This window comes from Mytilus galloprovincialis, chromosome 9 (genome assembly GCF_965363235.1).
Source record: "Mytilus galloprovincialis chromosome 9, xbMytGall1.hap1.1, whole genome shotgun sequence".
NCBI classification, from domain to species: Eukaryota; Metazoa; Mollusca; class Bivalvia; order Mytilida; family Mytilidae; genus Mytilus; species Mytilus galloprovincialis.
The window spans coordinates 40,898,135-40,921,572 of NC_134846.1; the positions used below are offsets into that span (position 1 = coordinate 40,898,135).

A 23,438-nucleotide genomic window follows, 5' to 3' on the forward strand; every position below is an offset into this window, starting at 1 on the left:
CGTTTAACAGTTTTGATCCCTTTTCATTGAACCTTTCTTAAAATCAATCTGAAAATGTTTCGGGCACAGTTCAAGAACATAGAACGGTTTCTGACAGACGCAGTACTACTATCCTGGACAATTTTAGTCACAGTGACTTCTAACCTACAACCGATTCTGACAGTTCTAACAAAGAACAGTTTTGACCGTAACTGTTCTACACTAGAACTGATTCCGAACTGGTTTTTACTGTTCTTACCTAGATATGATTCTGAAATGTCTACCAAGAATAGAACCTGACAGTTCTATCTCCAGAACAGTATAGTACAGTTTAATCTATAAGATATTTATTTACCTTAATTTACCTAAATTCTATTTAACTTTGTATTATTATTTTATTACTGCATTAGTCATTTTAAATTTATTAATTTTATTGTGAGTGTATTTATTGATTTATTGTCTTGCCTTGTTAAAACAAGTGTGCATGACTTGCTGATTCCGTCTAATAGGAATTGCAACAATTTGCAAAACTGCTAAGAAAATGTTGAATATTTTGAATGATAAAATCATTTGCCTGATTAAAGATATATAATGCATGAAAAACAAATATTTCAGATTGCAGCCAACAACAACCACTGAATTGCAATATCCTGACTTGGAACAGTCATGTTAATGAGCGTTCATCTTGATTGCTTTACCATATGCATGAAACAAGTCAAATTCCATTCCAACAATGACGGACATAGGCGGTTAATCGCATCACGTGACTTGTTTATATTTACACACGGCAATACAACGAAACACCTCCTCTGTCGTGTAACAGAGAACACGCTTAACGATTTGGTTATGCTAAGCCAAAAAGGAAGCCACATGAAAAAATTTAATGAATTAAAATTCAAAACTTACTGATACATGTACACAAAAATAAACAGAAAACAAATATGATACATATCGACCAATAAAATCCACAGATTTTTAGGCTCCTGTCACATATTTATTCAGAATATACATGTAGTAACAGTAAGATATTCTGATTTAAAAAAAAAAGACAAAGTATACAAAACAAAGTTTAACAATCAAGAAAGGTTCGTTTGGTTATTGTCAAACTCTTCTTGTGTTTTTTGTTTGTTTTTTGTTTTGTTTTTCTTAGGATGGGCGGGTATTTTAACAATAGTCTTATTCTAAATTATATCTATACTAGTAACTAGGTAGATAAATTTTTCTGAAACACCATTATTAATAAACGTATAGATTATATGTAGATATACAAAAAAAAAAGAAGATGTGGTATGATTGTCAATGAGACAACTCTCAACGAGACCAAAAGGACCGTGACAGAAATTTACAACTTAAGGTCACCGTACGCCCTTCAACAATGCGCAAAGCCAATACCGCATAGTCAGCTATAAAAAGCCCCAAAATGACAATGTAAATCAAATTCAAACGAGAAAACTTAACTATTTATATAAAAAAAAATGAACGAAAAACAAACATGTTAGCTGGATCCCAACCCTCCCCTAAACTGGGACAGTGGTATAACAGTACAACAAAGTTCCACATCCAAACGGATCTGAACACGGGACTCTTCCCCGGATCTGCCACTAGATTTATACATCAAATGCATCACAAAATATATACATGTTATGATATATACTGCCAATGAAAACGCAACACTTGGTTTTTCAAAAATAAAATTTATATTAGAAATGATTATGTTTCAAAATATATTGTTCTTGAAAATTAACAATTTAACAATAGATCGATATCAAACAAATATGTTTCATTGTCATCTTTCGTGCGCAATAGGTAAACGAAACATCCAAGGTCGAATTATCAACTCACAGTCCTAACAAAAAATGTTACAACCCGGTGGTGCATCGCAATCTCGACAGCGCCGTGGATTTGATCATCCCGGACGTTTACGGTGATCCTGAGGAATGTTATTCCACTTGTCCCGCAAAGCAAACTCAAGCTGACTTTATGATATTGGTGGTGGTTTTCATCGTCTAAACCATGTCAAACCTGATGCAAAATTTACTCGATTGGACCAAAATCCGGCGAAAAGCATGACTTTTGGCCAAGGTGGGTGCCAAATGTCTATGTTACCACCACTGACGTTTTTTTGTACATAATAAATGATTTTTGGTCTACATAATTCGATGTTTACGCCAGACGGCCGTTTAGATGTCACCAAGGAAAGACTGTGGTGCTCTTTAACAATTTCTACGCAACTGGTGCTTTACTGAAATTGCTCCAAAGGTTCAACTGTGACCACCATTGAACTCTCGTGACCTTTGAACAGCCATCATAGTCGATATCGGATATGTTAAAGACCAAATGTATCGGTCTTGCTGAGCGTTTCTTTCTTTTTGTATCCCGGGAAGTGGCTTATCATTAAATGATCCATTTTGGTTGAAATGTGGATGATTTGGGTTATTGTAGAGGGTATACAACTTCAGTCTTCTCGAAATTGTATGCTGTGAAAGGCTTCATTGGATTATGCCCAAAACTGCATGTCGTTGGTTGTCTGAAAGTCCTGGCATTTACTCAGATGTTTATTGCTGTTTCTTAACTATAAGGGCAGGAAAATTCATAAGCCAAGCTTTATTAAATGACAAAATGGTGGGTATGTTGAAAAACGATGAACTCGGTTTATCACGCCTGGTAAACCATCTAATCTCAACCAAATGGTTGAGACGGAAAAAAGTATTCTGGCACTTCCTGTTGAGCCTTTCTGGTTCAAATATCCAAAATAAACACAGGGTAGGTCGACTTTTCGACAATATACTGAGAATCGATGATTTTTTTGTAAAATAGGAGAATGTCATGCCATAGATAATTGAATTAGGATTTGTTTTGTGTATAACACGGACCAATATGATTTAACATGACATCGGAATGACTTTTCTCCAGCAGGTAAATGTCGCCAGTACCGTCAGTTATTGACAAAATGACAGTGCGATCATCGTTAAAGCTAACATATATCAGTAAATTGGTATTTTTCTAAAACCTTATCAACATAAAATTACAGTTTGTTCTTTTTCTTTACGAATACAAGTTCATTAAGCTGAATATGTTATAAAGTATGTCATGTTGAGATATTCTGGTATCGGTTGTGATATTCTGGCACAATGTTGAGATCTTCTGTTGAATCAATCTTTAAACTAGTTAAGGTAGATCATAGATATATATACATGTATATACTTCTTGAGACAGAATTTTCTTATACTTAGCCAGAGTGAAGATTGCACTTTGCTTTTTTCAAAAATATAATAAAAAAGTATGGGTCACCGTGCTAATTAGCAAGCTATGAGTCGTTGAAAATAGCCTAGATTTGGTTAGATTGTTCATTAAAAAAAAAACACATTTGTGTGCCAAAAAAATCTATGAAATAAATTGTAAGAAGATATGTTTTATAGAAATGAATCGTCTAACCAATAAATTGCAAATCTGTCTCTAAATTTGCAGATTTGGGCAAATAACTGGACCGATTTTGTACTGGGATTGTACAATCCAAGATGGGGGTATACCATAAATTCAGCTTAGGTGTCAATCACATAAAACTGTCAAAATTCATAAACTTGCCGTCTATTGTATGACATTTCAACTGCCATTTTAGACTTGTCTGTTGTTATTATAGCAGCTTGTAAAGAGACCTTTGGTTGTAAAAAAAAGATTCAAATAAATAGCTGGGTTTTTTTATAAGTCTAGATCACAGGCACTTGTCTCAGAAAAAAAAATCTTATATTAAGGTAAATAATAAATTTTTTTCCGAGACAAGTGCCTGTGGTCTAGATTAAAGATCTAGCGCTGAAGATTAATAGTCTAACATTTGAGATGGAAAGTTCAGCACAGACGCTATAAAGTCAACTTAGTGTTGTAATCAAATCTCAAGCGCTAGAATTTATTTCTTCAGCGCTTAACTTGACAACTCAATTGTTTATAGCTTTTTATTTTATCTACAGCGCAATACTTCACATTTGCAGCGCTTGGGTTTACATCAGCGCTACACTTTTAGTTATCTACATCACTGAATTTCAAAAATCCTTTTAGCATTGGACAATTTGTATCTCCTGCGCTTAAACTTTTTTTTACATTATCAGAGCTAAATATTGAATCATAAGAACAAAAACTTTATTCTGACAGCCTCATACCGTGGTAGGGTTTCCTTCTATATAAACATTATAAAGGAATACATGTACATGAACGTGCAGCAGGAATGGGTCTCTTTTTCATAGTCAATACTTATATATCAACGGGTATCAATTTCACCCAGAAAAATTTCAATGGGTCGGTTATCGTTCGATAATATATTTATATCAATGCTGTTTTCAGGTGCGGATTAATTGAGGGGGGCACAGGGTGCTGCCCCACTATTGGAGAAACATCTGATTGATTTTATAGGGAATAACTGAAGCTGCACAGATTGAGGAATTGGTGTCTGAATGAATCATAAACGTCTATTGTCTTAATGCATATTCAGGATCGACGATTACATGAACATGTTACATGTTGATTATAAACCCTCCTTTATACTAGACATCGACACGCCGAGTGTGCTTTTGACGTGCTAGTTCACAAGGTATTACCCGCAGTAAACATTTGTCACTTTTTGAGAACAAATTATTCCGACTCCAAGCCTAAAAGTGTTTATTCCTTACTAATATTTAGCGCATGCTTAGCATAGACACACAAAATAAATTTTTTTCTAGAATTTGAGTTGACCTGGCCGGTGTTCAAACTAATCATCTCCCACACTTAGGCGAGTAAGCTACATCGAGACCAGATTTATAATTAAAAAAAAACAACACTGAATTACTATTTAAATATGGATAATCCTATTTTTTGATAAATTCACAGTACATTATATCATTCTGTTAAATGGTCGGGTTGATGTCTCTTTGACATATTCCCCATTTTCATTCTCAATTTTATTTCATCAAAAGTTATTCTCATTGAAATCAGATAGATGTAATGGAGATGTACATTCATTAATTGTAACCTATGACTGACATTTTTTTCAATAAGTAACTTAGTTCTTTTAAAATTCGTAACGATGTGTGTTTTTTTTTTTTATTCTGCATTAGCTAGATGTATTAAGGGGGTTGTCACAAAGGATGTTTAACCCAGTTGCATATGTGTGCCTGTCCCAAGTCAGGAACCTCTGTCAATGGTTAGTCTTTAATGTTTTTAAGCTATGGTCATTATGTTTTTCGGTCTGTGCGTTCGTTCGTTCGTTCGTTCGTGCGTCGGTCCCGCTTCAGGTTAAAGTTTAGGTCAATATAGTTTTTCATGAAGTTGAAGTCCTTGTCTCCTTTCATGTAAATATGCGATCACAAAAATAACAAACGACTCCAGTGGTCTGTCCCAAATGTGTGATGGTAATGTGCGATTTCAGCCTGTTTTGTTTTTGTTGGGAAAAGATTTACCAAAAGTAATGCAATTCAATGTCGCCTGTTCATTGTATGCACAATCTATCCAAATCTAGGCAATTTTCCGGAACTACTCATAATTAGCACGGTGACCCATACTTTTTATTATATTTTTGAAAAAAAGCATAATACAATCTTCACTTTGGCAAAATATAAGAAAATTCTATCTCAAGAATTATATATATATATATATATATGATCTACCTTAACTAATTTAAAGATTGATTCAACAGCAGATCTCAACATCGTGCCAGAATATCACAACCGATACCAGAATATCTCAACATGACATACTTTATAACATATTCAGCTTAATGAAATTGTATTCGTCAAGAAAAAGAAAAAACTATAATTTTATGTTGATAAGGTTTAAGAAAAATACCAATTTACTGATATATGTTAGCTTTAACGATGATCACACTGTCATTTTGTCAATAACTGACGGTACTGGCGACATTTACCTGCTGGAGAAAAGTCATTCCGATGTCATTTTAAATCATATTGGTCCGTGTTATACACGAAACAAATCCTAATTCAATTATCTATGGCATGACATTCTCCTATTTTACAAAAAATCGATTCTCAGTATACTGTCGAAAAGTCGACCTACCCTGTGTTAATTTTGGATATTTTGAACCAGAAAGGCTCAACAGGAAGTGCCAGAATACTTTTTTTCCGTCTCAACCATTTGGTTGAGATTAGATGGTTTAAAGTTCTAATATAAATAAAATAAAAATTATAAGACTTTTTTGAAAAACAAAAGTGTTGCGTTTTCATTGGCACTCAGTATATAGACTTTTATATGAAATAAATAAAAAAAAAAAAAAATGAAAATGTTGAATTATCATAAATGTTTACGAAACCACAAGATATCCCTGCTAAATGGACCATGTTTTCAAATCATATCAAATGTTTTCATTAGTCTTTACTTGTTGGAACAATGTACTGGATTCATTTTTAGCTAAATTATCAATGTTCGGTTATTGCATATTCTTAAGAGGTGTCTGTTTAACTAATGAATTGAAAAAAGGGGATGGATGAACGTGCAAATTTAACACTGTTTTCAACATATCTAACGAATATGTGAGAAAAACTATGTTTAGAATACGAAATATATTTCTTATTCTGTAAACACTAAGCAGGTATTGTAAAATTGTTAAGGTATTTCTGTGTTTTTAAAGCACCCCCTTTTTGTAATATACAACATTTAGGTAGGATAAAGAACCAATAACCATAATCCTATAATATAAGACTTCGGAGGTTCATATCATTTACATTCAACGTTTTTAACGGATTTTTGTTTTACTATCAATGTTGAATTTCATATCATTTACATTCAACGGTTTTTATCGGATTTTTTTTTACTATCAATGTTCATGGTAAAAAAAATCAGATGAAAATCTTTGAATCTAAATGATAAGAACCTCAGAGGTCTTATATCATAAGACTATGTATAAGGCTTCGGAGGTTCATATCATTTACATTCAACGTTTTTACTGGATTTTTTTTTATTATCAATCCACGTGTATTTAATCATGCAACATTGAAAGAAAAGAAAAAATCCGACAAAAGACATTGAATGTAAATGATATATCCTCTGAAGTCTTATATATTAGGACTGCAATAACCCGCTAAATAGAATAATTTAAATTGAGTTAGTTGAGTGTGACAGGCGCTTTTTGGCAACTTAATGAGTGTGTATTATATATTGTTACAGTGTAACAAACCTATCAAACAAAAACCCGTAAAAAATAACATTATCTCCCCTTGAAATGCTTAACAACAAGACACAAAAAACTGCTACCTTTTTTTGCCCTATATCACAAAATTATGTGAACACATTAGATAGATAGGGGATACTGTGGTTGTGTACGTGTTTGAATGTGTAGGTGGCACACTCAGAACGATCGTCTCCAGATTTTTTGAAAATTTTCTATTATCAGCTTCCAGGTTCTCGTAGAAACACGTTTCTTCTCCTTCAAGCTATTCCTGATTATGAATAAATCAAAAACATGCATTCATCCTAAAGCAACAACTATCAAACAACTTAGTCCTATAACATATGACCTCGGGGGCATTATTTACTATTTCTATTTACTGTTTAGATAACAAAAAATTTACTATCAATGCGCATCCAAAAAAAAAATGAAAATATTAGTATAAAAACGTTAAAAATTGAATAAGAATGCGAAGTCATATGGTATAGGACTACTGTAACAAAAGGGATCGTCTAATTCCTAACTGATTCCTTTAATCGTACCTGTTCTGACGATACCTATCGTTGTCGCGTCTACTATTGAAGATAGCGAAAATACACGATTTGACAGGAGAGCGAAATAAACAAGGGGAGCAATTTTAACAAACCGCATCCCGAACTGATTGAGAGGATTAGGAGCATTAAAAATAATGATGAGTAAGCTACCATTGATGTCTACTTTATTTGATGTTTTAATTGATTAAGAGTAATTACAAATAATGATGATTAAGCTACCATTGATGTTCACTTTAGACAAAAGATTGTTTTTGATTAATTCTGAAGAAATGTTTCTGTTCTCCTACTGCTACGGCCAAGGATACCGTATGGTCAGCTATAAAACACTGTTTTGATAAATGGAAGGATTAAGAGATATTAAAAGTAATGGCGATTAAGGAACTACCATTGATTCTCACTTTAGACAAAAGATTATTTTTGATTAATTCTAAATAAACGGTTTCATTTTTCCTACTACAATGATCAATGTATATCTAAAATACTAGATAAAATCAGGCCATGAGACGGAAACATCGCATTATTAGCAACTGTCAAGCTGTATAACGACCTTACCGCTACAGCTTTAACTGTATTACGACCTTACCGCTACAGCTTTAACTGTATAACGACCTTACCGCTACAGCTTTAACTGTATAACGACCTTACTGCTACAGCTTTAACTGTATATCGACCTTACTGCTACAGCTTTAACTGTATAACGACCTTACCGCTACAGCTTTAACTGTATAACGACCTTACCGCTACAGCTTCAACGGTATAACGAACGACCTTACTGATACAGCTTTAACTGTATAACGACCTTACCGTTACAGCTTTAACTGTATAACGACCTTACCGCTACAGCTTCAACTGTAAGGTATCCTGTGTATCAATTTTTATAAATCATTTTAGCCAACATCTTCGCTAGCCAAGGGTTAAGATCCACTCCCGTTCTCAGTGAAGAGAACAGGAGTGGATCGTAAACCTTAGCTAGCGAAGATGTTTAGCCAATGGAATTTTATGCAAATGCTGGTGAACGTATTAATCTAAAATGTCCAAACAAATGGTGACACTGTATCAAAGTGGCCAAACAAAATGGTGAATCTGTATCTAGTTGATCCTGTAATATTATAATATTCCAAATTATTTCATTCGTTTGGTACCATTGTTTCTGCACTTCTTGCATTTAGTCTAACACTTTAAAATGCACGAACCAGCTTAAACTTTCCTTGCTATACATACATGTATTTCATTCAGCTGTAATTAAAAGATCATACTACATTTTTTGTATTGTATATGTTTTAGCAGATGTTCTTTGAATAGTATAATTGCAAGTCAAATGTCCGTTTGAATGGTAACTTTAAGCAGTAGACTATTTACTCTTGTTTTGCAATAATGTAAACCAAATTGCAAAGACATTCTCCTCTTCTCAAAGTTTGTACAAATCATAGTATAGCGATGGGTGCACTAACATGTAAATGTTTATATTATAGTTAAATTCGCAATAGTCTATTATACATGAATATTCAAATGAAAATCCCGAACCCAAGATCGTAAAATGCATTTAAATTGATAAAAATAACCTATATAAAACCCGCAAAATTTAAACGTGTGCCATTATTGATTTATTATTATAAATGAATAGTTAAGTTTTGATTGTAGCTATGCAAACAAGTTCAATTAGCAAATGGTGTATGTGTTCTGGACCATATGAGTATTTGGACCATACGCGTATATATATATATGGGTATATACTCGTATGGTCGGGGTAATTAACACTCTGTTACAGTTTACTTTTAATACTTCTAAACTCTTCATATGGTATGACCGTTCATTAAAAAGACGCTATCATTTAGATAATTTTATTATTATATTATAATAAAAAGATAAGCTAAATACAAATAAGAAGTTTCACAAAGTTAATTTTACTTAATTGTCAAATTCATAGTAAGCATATTTTATACCGATGGTCATTAGCGATTTGTTATTACGAGTGAATGGCAATATGTCGACTAAAAAAATTAATCCCAAAATTTTCTTAATGAACTGTTACACAAGAAGTCACTGGAAAGTAACATAGTTTGTTTAAGTTGTCTTGTGAATATGGTGTATTGCAGTCATTTTCCGATATTTGAGATCTAGAGCTTCTTAAAAACACCGTAGACATCAGAATGGCCAAAGACCTCGGTGTAACTGTACGCAACTGCATAAAGGCTAGCGTTTCACTCGCAAACAAAAGGTGTAAATGAAAAGGATCGTGCACTAATTTCTTGCAAATTCAAAAAAGCTATGATACCGTTCGGAAGTGAATGTCACACCAAGCCTACATGCAAGAATGTAACCAGCGATGAAAACTAACTATCATATGGCATCAATATTTAATTTTTACGTAGTTTTTGGATTATAATGGTCCAAATACTCATATGGTCCGGAACATATGCACACAGCGTATTCATAGCTACAGTGGAGATCACTTCTAACCTCTCATTAGAACTGTCAGAATATTCTGTCATAGAACTGTTCTAACCTGTCCTAGAACAGTTCTACCCTAGAACTGTTCTAAGTAGAACTGTCAGAATCAGTTCTAGGTAGAACTGACTAAATCAGTTCTAGGTAGAACTGTCAGGATCAGTCCTAGGGTAGAACTGTCTAAATCAGTTCTAGGTAGAACTTTCCAAATCACTTCTAACCGTAGAACTGCCAGCAGAACTGACTGAATCAAATATGGTCAGTTTTGATTGATGCAGACAAATAATTTTGTTACATGAGTCAGTCTGAGGTGTGAAAACTACTGATATTTGTTTCTGATGCGATATTTTGAATAAAAATAGGAAATGCTGGCACTCTCAATTGATGCGAGAAAAAAATGATTTCCAATATTGTATTATTTATATACTACAGTCCCTCTTGACCTAAAATTATGACTGAATTACTGAGCAGCTATTTAGATTTACATCAAAAAAAAAAAAGCAAAAATGGTAAGTTTTGGTTGATGCGGTCAAAATATTTTATTACGCGACTCAGTATGAAGTATGAAAACTACTGATATTTGTTTATGATTCAATATTTTGAATAAAAAGAGGACATGCTCATTGGCGGATCAAAGGGGGGGGGGGGTCCAGGAGTTGGAACCCCCCTTTTTTTTACGATCAATGCATTTGAATGGGAGCATAGAGTTGAAACCCCACTTTACTCATGGTCTGAACCCCCCCCCCCTTTTTAAAATGGCTGGATCTGCCCCTGCATGCTGGCACTATAAATTGATGCGAACAAAATTGTTTTCCAATATTGCTGTAACTTGTATAGTACAGTCCCTCTTGACCTAAAATTAAAACTGAAGTACTGTGCAGCTATATAGATTTGCAGAAAGAAAGAGCAAATAATGTCAGTTTAGATTGATGTGGTCAAAAGATTTTTGTTAAACAGGTCCGTCCGAGGTATGAAAACTACTCGTAAACAGATATTACAATTGGTTAATGAGGTCAGATAATTTTGTGATGTGATAACGAGCCATACTGACTCCCGTAATAAATGTAAAACAATTCAAATAATAATCCCCCCCCCCCATAATACTAACGGCCTAATTTATGTACAAAAAATGAAAGAAAAACAAATAATTTATGTAACACATCAACAAAAGAAAATCACTGAATTACGGGCTCCTGACTTGGAACAGGCACATACATGCAAAATATGGCGGGGTTAAACATGTTCTCTTGCCGATTATAAATCTGAAATAAAACCGGCAAAAAAGCAAAACTCTATATAATATTAATCGCTAGCCTATTTTGCCGAAGCCTTTATATTTACACAAAGATTTCTTAAAATTTATAAATCAATTCTAGCCGTAGAATTTTTAAATCAATTTTAGCCGTAGAATTTATAAATCAATTCTGGCCGTAGAATTTATAAATCAGTCTAGCCGTAGAATTTGAAATCAATTCTAACCGTAGAACTGTTCTAGAAGTAGAACTGACCAAAGATTTGGTCAATTCTAGCTAGAACTGTCTAAAACTGTTCTAGGGTAGAACTGTCAGGATCAGTTCTAGCTAGAACTGTCTAAATCAGTTCTAGGTAGAACTGACCAAATCAGTTCTAGCTAGAACAGTTCTAACCTAGAACAGTTCTAACCTAGAACTGACTAAAAGGTGTCAGGCTGACAGTTCTACATACTGTTCTAGAACAGTTTTCCTGACAGATTCTGACAGAATTTATGAGAGGTTAGAACTGATCTCCACTGTACGTGTACATCAGATAATTTGAAACAATATAAAGGATTCATTTTTATTTTATTTCTCTTTGTAGATCGAAAGAAGTAACCCGTGTGCACATTTGGAAACATATGACAATTATGTAATAAACCTGGAATATTATATAGTATCACCTAAGAATCATACAAAGAGCGAACTTGTTGGAAATATGGCTTGTGTCTTTATGGACATTTGTGGTTACACATTTTACACAGTGTTCAAGGAAGATTATTCTGGAAGCTAGCGAAAGCAAAATGGTAGTGAGAGTAACTGCAGCTCTACTTGTCATGAAAAAGTGATTTAGTAACGAAATACATGAAATTGAAAAATCCATCCATGAACAAGAACTCGTTATTGTTATAAAAGACAACAGCACCGAGAACGTCGCTGTGGTTAAAAAACGAAATAATATTTCAGGCATAGAAAATGAATTACTAGTAACTCGTTTCGACGTGATATTGCGTATACATAATTGTCCTGGTGGAAAAGATGGATTTTTATCAAGGTTTTTGCAAGCTACACAGCTACTTTTGCATAGGTACTATGTCTGTACCAATAATCTGTAGTACTGGAAATCTACTTCTTATATTCAGTACTATTTTGTTACTCTAAAATTATTGTAATATTTAGGTACCTGTATTTTACAGTACTTGATTTGTACTTGAAAATTTAAGTACTACATATTTTTAGGTTACAACGTTACATTTTCAGCATTTTGATAGTATGTCTATTTCAAATCTATTAAATTTATGATTTTTAAACATGGAATATTGTGATCGCTTTTGGTATTATTTCTGTACCAAAATTTAAAGTACAAATCAAGTACTGTAAAATACAGGTACGTAAATAGTACAATAATTTTAAGGTAAAGAAATAGTACTCAATATCAAAAGTAAATTTTCAGTACTATAGATTTTAAGTACAAAAATAATACCTATGCAAAATTGTCTGTGTAACAATATTTATACTCCTGTCATGAACCCTAAGTTTTGCAATTATCACAAGGTCTTTGTAAACAGTTTCCAAGAAGGAGGAATTTATATCGATTCCGATAAAAATCGATGTGACAGAATACAAGTGTTAGAGAGTTCTAGCAATTTAGCATTGATCACCTATGTTTGTTTCTCGATATCTGTTATTTCGTTAGCAATTGTTATCAGTTTTAACAGGAAACATAAATTTCATTGCAGTGTTCCCGGTTCAAATATGGAAAATTTGTCTACGTCAGACTCTCTGTTATTGGCCAATATTGTGTCTATGTTTGGTATTGTTGCATCCAGGATTTCTAGAGTTTGCTATGTTGCTGGTATAATTCTTCACTATTTATGGTTAACTGTTTTCTCGTATATGACAATGGCTATCGCACACCTCGAATCTCGGAATTCAATCAAAAATGAAGACGTTGTGAATAAACGTCATATATGGTAACTTTTGTAGGACTCCTTATCCCGTTGTTAATCGTTATACCAGGGATCGTTGTAGATCAGTTTGGTCCAGAATATTGGTCCCTTGGGTATGGTGGATCAGTATGCTTTCCTAACAAGTATCCTGCAAATATAGTACTCTTCTCTGGACCTGTAGTTTTTGGTGTTGCAGTTGATTGTATCTCTATGGTCTAAATTGTAACTAAGATTTGTAGGATACGCATGGGGATGAGACACTTTCGGCAGCTGAATATTTATCAAGATGGTCAGATTTACCTAAGAATTGTGGTCTTGTCAGGAGTTTTATGGATAACTGGTATTGTGGCTACAATATCGGAATCTGAATGGTTAAATTATGTTTTCACAATATTGTGTGGATTGCAAGGATTTTTTATTGATGTCGGTAATATGACAACTACTCTTGTACTGAAAACAAAACGAGTAGTGTCGGAATCATCGACATGAGTAATATCTTATATATTATATCGTTAGAACCTGATTATTTTCAAATCATGTATGCTACATGAATCAATGATATTAAACTTGATATGTCTAATTGCATCTTTATGTTTTATAATAAGGAGTATATCTCCTTCATGCATACATTATATACTTGGATCAAGAGTTGTTTCTGTACTGGCCTGACCAGTGAGTGTAACCAAGACGACTGGGTTTAAGTAAAGATAAAACAATCAGGAGCTGACTTTTATTTCACTACCAATCCAAATGGTGAAAATCTGAAAATACAAATATAAATACAATTTTACAATGTGTTCAATGATAATTAAAGTCCATTAAAAATACGGATAAACAGTTCGTAGATATATAAAGCTGTTAATTTAAAAGTACTTTATAATAATAAAAATATGAATATTCTTGCACACGTCGGGTTCTGTCTTGAATTAAATCGTGTAATCGCAGATACGAACAGTTTGAACGGTAAAATGTTCATAGTTTCTTTATAACATAGAGAAATATATTAAAACAGTTCATCGCTAATGTAAAGACATAATTTGTAATGTTTTAAAGGTAACTCACACTGTGGTTAGCCACGAATTGTTCTTTTGGACAACGTGTCCGCTGAATGTTCTTTGCAGTTGTGCACACGACTCGCTGAGCAGTTTACGTCATTAGAAGAGAGGGGAAAGTAACGCGGATTCCTACACTGTCCTGTATAAAACTCCTAAAACTGGCGCACATAAAGCGATGTACGCAATGAAACGTTAACAATATAAAATGATGATCAAATGAAGAATCAGGGACTAAACTTAACGGTCGCCCAGTCGCCCATGGCGACCAGATTTTCGGCTGGGCGAATATATTTAGTCATCCTGATCGCCCAGCTGGCGACTGTAAAAACAATTTGAAGTAAATCCCATTTGTACCCTCTGCTAAATTTTCTACGATTATTTCATTATTGAATAGTGTTTTCTTCTAAACTGTTCAACAAGCGAAAGGGATGTTTTCTAATTGTCCTCAGAGTCATTACAAGCCTGTGTTAGACGGTAACTTGTCCCTGAATCGCTATTTACAAAAAATACTTAATGTAAAAACGAAACGCAAAGTCTCGTAAATAAATATCCCAATATTAAGTTTGATATCCAATCTTCAATTTAAACTTAATATTGCAAAATATATTTTGATCAACACTATTAGAGGATGGCTTGGATTATTCCATTATCGAAAACAAATAAAATGTTAAATATATAACAACAGTACAAATATTCACTTAGAAGTAGTCCAACGGGAGGCTGGGAATTTCACAGCGTCTATCCTAGATATGGCGGTGTTTCCGACGAGATCGCGGCGATCTAAGATCCAACTCCATGGCTGTAGTTCTGATGGAAGAATCTCCTTTCGACACGGATATGCGATCTAACGATGACGTCTTGCGAGACGGATGCTTTCCTTGACGTTTACGGCGTACAGTAGACCATCCGGTACCATGTTCCTTTTCTCTGTGACTTAAGTTGGAATTGGTTATTCTGCTTTCCTCTTGTCCTTGAGTATCCAAAGGTGAATTGAAGCTTTCCATGGGAATTGAATGTTTTCGGATGTACTTTTCTTTGTCGGCATTCACTTTTGGTGGCGTTGTTTCCGAAGTGAACTTTTCGGCTTCTGCAAATCTGACGATAGAAGTCGCTGATTTCGTTTTCGGTTGCCCATGTAAACGGGGATAAAGTTTAGACGAATCAGTTTGAATTTCATTTAACTGGGTGTTGGTTTTATTACACTCAGGTAATTTCTTTGTCTGTGGTTTTACAACACTGCAAGTTGGATTTGTTTCCTTTGTAGTGAGTTCAAGGTGAACATGTTGCTTATCGGAGCGTATTTCTCCAACGATAATCCAACCCAGGTTTAACTTTTTCGCAAATGGAGCCTTTGGTGGTCCTAGACGTTGATCAAGGACATGATGTGCTTCTATAAGGTCTCTTCCAATGAGCAATAGGATTTTGCATTTTCCATCAATCGGGAGGATATGTTTTTGTAGTTCTTGCAAGTATTGATTTGCAATATATCCTCAGGTGTAGCAATTTCGTTCCGATTATTGGGAATGTTATCGCATTCAATCAGTTCAGGCAGATTGAATCTAGTATTGTCTTGTACAGACTTCACGACAAAGCCGTTTCCTCGTTTACCGGAAGTAACCTTGCTGCCAGAGCATGTGGATAACAAATAATCTTTTGTTTCTGCCTGTACGTTGAATAGGCTGAAGAATTCAGGAGCCACGAGAGACCGGTTGCTTTGGTCGTCAATAATTGCATACATGCGAATTACTTTGTCCTGATTATCTTTGTGAAAGACATTCACAGGAAGTATCTTGGCACAAGATTTAATGCTGTTGTCGTCTTTGAAGATATCTGTGCAAGTTGAACTAACAGAGGTTAGCTTGGTTTCAGCTAACTCAAGTTGCTCCCCGCCGTCGACTGATCTAGGCGATGAAGGCGGTGCACCTTTGGTTTGGTACACTCGATTAGTGTGTAATGCGGTGGTGTGTTGTTTACTTCCGCATTCATTGCAACTGATACTCGCGTTGCAATCACGACTTCTGTGCATAGTCGAATCACAGCATTTGTAACAAAGATTGTTTTGCCTCAACAGTTCCTTGCGTTCCTCTATAGTTTTGGCTCGGAATGTTCGGCATTCATTCAAGGTATGCTTTGTATTGTGTAGGATACACAGACCTTGTTGTTGACTGCTGTCTTCAGTTTGCCGTTCAACAGCCGTCTTATGGACGTTGACTTTAGAGTACGTCTGAGGTGTGAACCTTGGCGTAGCGTCTTTTGTATTTGGTGTTACCTTTGAACCAAAGATGAACCCAGGATCGTTCTTAATTTTGCTCATTTCCCTGATGAAGGCAGAGAATTCTGTAAAAGGTGGAAAGGCAACTTCATATTTAGACTTGTATCTTGAAGCCCTTGTTATCCACTTTTCTTGGAGTCCGTATGGTAGTTTTTCCACAATAGGATTTACCCCCTTTGACGAGTCGAAGTAAGCTAGCAAACATCCCAGCTTGGGATTTTCTTTGTGATACTCTATTTCTGAGATAATGTCTGACAAATCGTAAAGGAGTGAGTTGTCTTTATTTGTCAATGTTGGAAAGTTGTCAAGTTTGTTGACGAGAGACGTCTGCAACATTATTGGAGCACCATATCGATCGTCCAGTCTTTCCCATAATCTGTGTAGGCCTCTTGTTGGGTTGTTGGCATTTGATGCCCTTATGCTAATGGCGTGTTTACCTGACTCTGGTCCAAGCCATTTAATAAGTAGGTCTATCTGTTCTGAGTCTGAAACTTGTAGTTCGTCTATGACATTTTTAAAGCTGGCTTTCCATGTATGAAATGATTCTGCCTGGTCGTTAAAGCTTGTTAGCCGGGAGAACAGCAAGTCCTTGCGAAGGAGAAATCTGGTTATCTCTAACGTAGGATTGTTTTGCTGCAGGTGTGCAGAAGGGGTCTCTTCTATTACGTCTTGCTTTTTGTGTGAAACAGGGATCTCTTCTATAACGTCTTGTTTTGTGCGTAAGACAGGGATCGCTTCTTTAACACCCTGTTTTTGGTGTTCAGTAGGGCTCTCATCTGAAAGACCTAGTTTTTGTATGCCGGTTACTAATCCCAGATCTGGGATAAAGGTAACTTCCGGTGACTTATTATCGGAAGGCAATACGTCAGATGTCTGTGACAGCAAGTTCGATGCCACGGATGGCACGAACGCTGGTGCTTCGTGACTCAGCTCGGTCTTAACAGGAATTTGTTTTTTCTTTTGAGGTCCTGTTACTTCCTTAACAACAGTTGATACAGGAAGTTTATTGACGAAATCTTGCACACGCTGGAGCGGGTCTTCCTTTTCGTCAGGGAGATCGCTATACGCTTGGCTATCATCGTATTCCAGGATACGAGCCTCGGCTTCTGCGGCTGCAGCTTCTCTCTGTGCTTCAAGAAGGTTAAATTTGGCTTTAAGCTCGGCCTTTTCCCGGCTTACTCGTGCGGCTTCTTGTTGCATTTGAGCCTTCCTGCGCATAGCCTCTTGTTCTAATTGCGTTTTTCTGTGAGCGGCCTCTTGTTCTAATTGCGTTTTTCTGTGAGCAGCCTCCTGTTCTAGCTGAACTGTTCTCTGTGCGGCCTCATGTTTACGTTGAGCGACTTCTTGCTCCATTTCTGCCTGTTTACGACTGGCTTCCTGTTCCATTTCAGCCTTTTTGTGTGCTGCTTCCTGTTCCATTTCAGCCTTTTTGCGTGCTGCTTCCTGTTCCATTTCATCTTGTCTGAACAGGGCTTGTTCTTCTAACATTGCTTCCTGTTGTAGGATAAGGGCATGTTTTTCGACAAATGCTATCTTAGACTTTGCAGCCTCTGCCTTGGCTCGCTTTCTCCGTGCCAGGCTTGACATGTCTGACACGTTAGAGCTACCGCTGTGCGAGCTTTTCTTACCCTTTGAGGTCTTTGTTCTAGTGGATTTAGCCTGTGTTAGGGCGAGGCGATGCTCGTGTAAAGTCTCAATTGCCAGTTCGACTTTAGACATTCGGATATCCGTTGAGAATTTGCACGTATCAATGTTTTGAAGGCTGTCTAATGTTTTTGTATTTTTCAGAAATGTCAAGTACTCGTCTGTGAGCCTGCGATACTTAGTACAGGCTTGTACAATTTTATCTTGTGCTGTTAACAATTGCTGGAGGTCGTTGGGAGGCATGGCCGTTTCTAATAACTGAGAGTCTAGGTTTGACCATAGGGCCTCTAAGTCGTGATAGAACTTGTCACGTTTTTCTATAAAGGCTCCCTGTCCCTTTTCGGTAAGTTCACGCACTCGCCTAGTCTCGGCATTTTCATCTACATTTGTTGTTTTAGACGGATTTTGTATATTCTAGATCTGGGACATTTCCCTCTGGGGGCTGAACCTCTTCTTGCTGTTCCGCGTGACTGGGATCCATGATGTAAGTCGGCAATGTTTGTTCAACGTTGTTGGTTTGCTGCCGAGTACACACAAGATATGTAGTCCACTGTCAGTGTAAAGGTATGTACGTATGTACGTTGCTACGTTGTCGTCGAAACTACGTTGTTGGTCTGTTGACTGTCGTGGAGTGGCGTACGTTATCCAAGAAAAACAACAGGCAAGTTGTAGATTTTTCACTGTACTGGCCTGACCAGTGAGTGTAACCAAGACGACTGGGTTTAAGTAAAGATAAAACAATCAGGAGCTGACTTTTATTTCACTACCAATCCAAATGGTGAAAAACTGAAAATACAAATATAAATACAATTTTACAATGTGTTCAATGATAATTAAAGTCCATTAAAAATACGGATAAACAGTTCGTAGATATATAAAGCTGTTAATAAAGTTCTTTATAATAATAAAAATATGAATATTCTTGCACACGTCGGGTTCTGTCTTGAATTAAATCGTGTAATCGCAGATACGAACAGTTTGAACGGTAAAATGTTCATAGTTTCTTTATAACATAGAGAAATATATTAAAACAGTTCATCGCTAATGTAAAGACATAATTTGTAATGTTTTAAAGGTAACTCACGCTGTGGTTAGCCACGAATTGTTCTTTTGGACAACGTGTCCGCTGAATGCCCTTTGCAGTTGTGCACACGACTCGCTGAGCAGTTTACGTCATTAGAAGAGAGGGGAAAGTAACGCGGATTCCTACACTGTCCTGTATAAAACTCCTAAAACTGGCGCACATAAAGCGATGTACGCAATGAAACGTTAACAATATAAAATGATGATCAAATGAAGAATAAATGATGAATAAGTTCCAGAACAGTTTCATTGGCACTCACACCACATCTTCTTATATCTATACACATTATAAACAAGTCATGTATATAGACAATAATAGTGCATTGACTTGACATATCAACGATATAAGGATGAGGCTTAGAAACGGGGAAATGCGAGGCTGTGCCGAGCATTTTCCCCGTTTCGGGCCGAATCCTTATATCGTTGATATGTCAAGTCAATGCACTATTATTGTCTTTATACTGCAATCTTAAAAAAAACATTTTCAATTGTTGTTTATTGTGTTAATGTTATTTATTTGATTTAAATATTGGGAAAAATCCCCCTTTAAAAAGGCCTCATATCACACAGACGGAGAAATATAAAACACGATGCAATGTACATCATTACCGCAATCAATGGTGAACGAATTCGTTGCAGACTAAAATATCAACAATAAACATAAAACATAATGATTTATAGGCTGCAAACAAAAAATATTAATAAGTGAAATATGTTTTCCCAAAAATTGCAAAAGAAACAAGTTTGAGTCGTTAAACGCATCGTTGTTTACATTGGGAACAAGAACAGGTTGAAAAGGTCGTATGAATAAATAAATATAATTTCGACAATTTCTATTTAAATATTCATGAGGAAAACTGATATCAGGTCAGTGACTGTATATGGCATAGAAATATGCAGTCAACGCATTTTGACTGCTCAAATAGAACGAGTGCAGTATAAAAACATATAAAAGACGTTTAAACCCGCTGCATTTGTTTGCACCTGTCCTAAGTCCGGAACCTGATGTTCAGTGTTTGTAGTTTCTCTGTCTTTTTTTTTATACAGAATGATTTACTTTTACAAATTGTGACTTGGATGGAGAGTTATAATCTCGTTTGCACTCGTACCACATTTTCCTATATATATATATATGAAGCTCCGCTTCCTTATTTGAGTTTTGCTTCCTTTTGCTTCTTCTCGTTTAAATCAGATCTTCGACGTTTCCAGTATGTTTTGGATTTTACAAAATGTTGCCTTGAGTACTAAAGAGGCATTTATGTAGAAAATTAAAAATGTTGCATTACCATTGGTACTGTTAATGTCAATACATAACCAGATGCTCTGCAGGGCGCAGCTTAATACGACCGCAGAGCTTGAACCTTGAACGGTTAGAGCAAGTATGGACACAACATTCAAGCTGGATTCAGCTCTAAATTTAGATTGACTGTGATTAAATAGTTGACACAGCATATGGTTCTGACACAGAATGAATGTGGTCTAATTAACTTAATTTTTTTTTTTTTTGCCTTTGAGCAATTCACTATGCTGTTGAATATTAATCCTCTCAAAAAAATGTGTGAAGAAATTTTCTTTTTATTTATGAAATCTGAAATGAGAAAAATTGAACCCCCCGCCCCCAATTTTTTTTTTTCACATCCCCCCTTTCCCTTGTTCCAAAACTGATCTCAATTCAAATTTCTAATGGAGTTTGCAACAATAATTACTCATTTAAATGCATCATAAAATATTAAAATGTAAAAAAAGTGCTTGTTATCAATGAATGATAAAGATTGTTTAAATTTATCAGTTGGTAGTAAAAGTGAATATACATTGTATATTGTATAAAACAATGATTTAAGTTGATTCAACTACTATTCTGGACAAAGAAAGATAACTCCAATTGAAAATTTCTTGCTTTTGCGCAATATTGTGCAATTAGATATTTCTTGCTATTGCGCAATACGGTGCAATTGAAAATACTTGCTATTGCACAATACTGTGCAATTGAAGATTTCTTGCTATTGCGCAATACTGTGCAATTGAAAATTTCTTGCTATTGCACAATACTGTGCAATTGAAGATTTCTTGCTATTGCTGAATACTGTACAATTAAAAATTTCTTGCTATTGCACAATACTTAATAAATAATTTTGGATCCTGATTTGGACCAACTTGAAAACTGGGCCCATAATCAAAAATCTAAGTACATGTTTAGATTCAGCATATGAAAGAAGCCCAAGAATTCATTTTTTGTTAAAATCAAACTTAGTTTAATTTTGGACCCTTTGGACTTTAATGAAAACCAATTTGAAAACGGGACCAAAAATTAAGAATCTACATACACAGTTAGATTTGGCATATCAAAGAACCCCAATTATTCAATTTTTGATGAAATAAAACGAAGTTTAATTTTGGACCCCGATTTGGACCAACTTGAAAATTAGGCCAATAATCAAAAATCTAAGTACATTTTTAGATTCAGCATATCAAAGAACCCCAAGGATTATTTTTTTGTTAAAATCAAACTAAGTTTAATTTTGGACCCTTTGGACCTTAATGTAGATCTAGACCAATTTGAAAACGGGACCAAAAATTAAGAATCTACATACACAGTTAGATTTGGTATATCAAAGAACCCCATTTATTCAATTTTTGATGAAATCAAACAAAGTTTAATTTTGGACCCCGATTTGGACCAACTTGAAAACTGGGCCAATAATCAAGAATCTAAGTACATTTTTAGATTCAGCATATCAAAGAACCTAACTGACTCATTTTTTGTCAAAATCAAACTAAGTTTAATTTTGGACCCTTTGGACCTTAATGTAGACCAATTTGAAAACGGGACCAAAAGTTAAGAATCTACATACACAGTCATGACAGTTAGATTCGGCATATCAAAGAACCCCAATTATTCAATTTTGATGAAATCAAACAAAGTTTAATTTTGGACCCTTTGGGCCCCTTATTATGTTGGGACCAAAACTCCCAAAATCAATACCAACCTTCCTTTTATTTTCATAAACCTTGTGTTTAAATTTCATAGATTTCTATTTACTTATACTAAAGTTATGGTGCAAAAACCAAGAAAAATGCTTATTTGGGCCCCTTTTTTGCCCCTAATTCATAAACTGTTGAGACCTCAACTCCCAAAATCAATCCCAACCTTCCCTTTGTGGTCATAAACCTTGTGTTTAAATTTCATTGATTTCTATTTACTTATACTAAAGATATTGTGCGAAAACCAAGAACAATGCTTATTTGGGCCCTTTTTTTGGCCCCTTATTCCTTAACTGTTGGAACCAAAACTCCCAAAATCAATCCAAACCCTCCTTTTGTGGTCATAAATCTTGTGTCAAAATTTCATAGATTTCTATTTACTTAAACTAAAGTTATAGTGCGAAAACCAAGAAAATGCTTATTTGGGCCCTTTTTTGCTCCTAATTCCTAAACTGTTGGGACCAAAACTCCCAAAATCAATCCCAACCTTCCTTTTGTGGTCATAAACCTTGTGTTAAATTTTCATAGATTTCTATTAATTTATACTAAAGTTATAGTGCGAAAACCAACTGTCTTCGGACAACGACGACTACGGACGACGACGCCGACGACGACGCCAACATGATACCAATATACGACCAAAAAAAATTCAATTTTTGCGGTGGTATAAAAACTGCTACATCACGTTTAAAAATGCAATTGAAAGTTTGGTTATTAATGTCCAATGTCCTTAAACATTAAGAATATGTATTTGCCAGTCGGTCAGTTGTTTTGAAATTTTGACCAGTTTTATATTACTTTCAGCTATAAAATTGATCCTATAATACACATGGAACTTCATTTCTTTAATACATTCGGCTGCAATGGTTATATACACATCTTCCTTATTGTGTACCCAAAGGACAAACATAATAACAGGTACAGGATTAGACAACAACACAATGGAACAAACCAAAATACACGCAGAGCTAACCAAATGTCTTCAACAGTAAACAGGTATCTAATTTTATACAACATGTCAAGCTCTGAATCGTTCAGAGTGTATATAAAATTATTTAGTTTAAGGTCGAGAATGAATTGCAAACATTTT

General features: G+C 35.0%; 1 long non-coding RNA gene across 1 annotated transcript; it reads right to left on the reverse strand.

Moving 5' to 3' along the window:
• Window positions 1-19,024: 19,024 nt before the first annotated feature.
• Window positions 19,025-19,604, reverse strand: LOC143045006 (uncharacterized). Its single transcript, XR_012968840.1, has 2 exons — window positions 19,368-19,604; window positions 19,025-19,069 (listed from the first exon to the last, which is right to left on the reverse strand). It is a non-coding gene; the product is annotated as an uncharacterized LOC143045006 (long non-coding RNA).
• Between the last annotated feature and the right edge of the window lie 3,834 nt (window positions 19,605-23,438).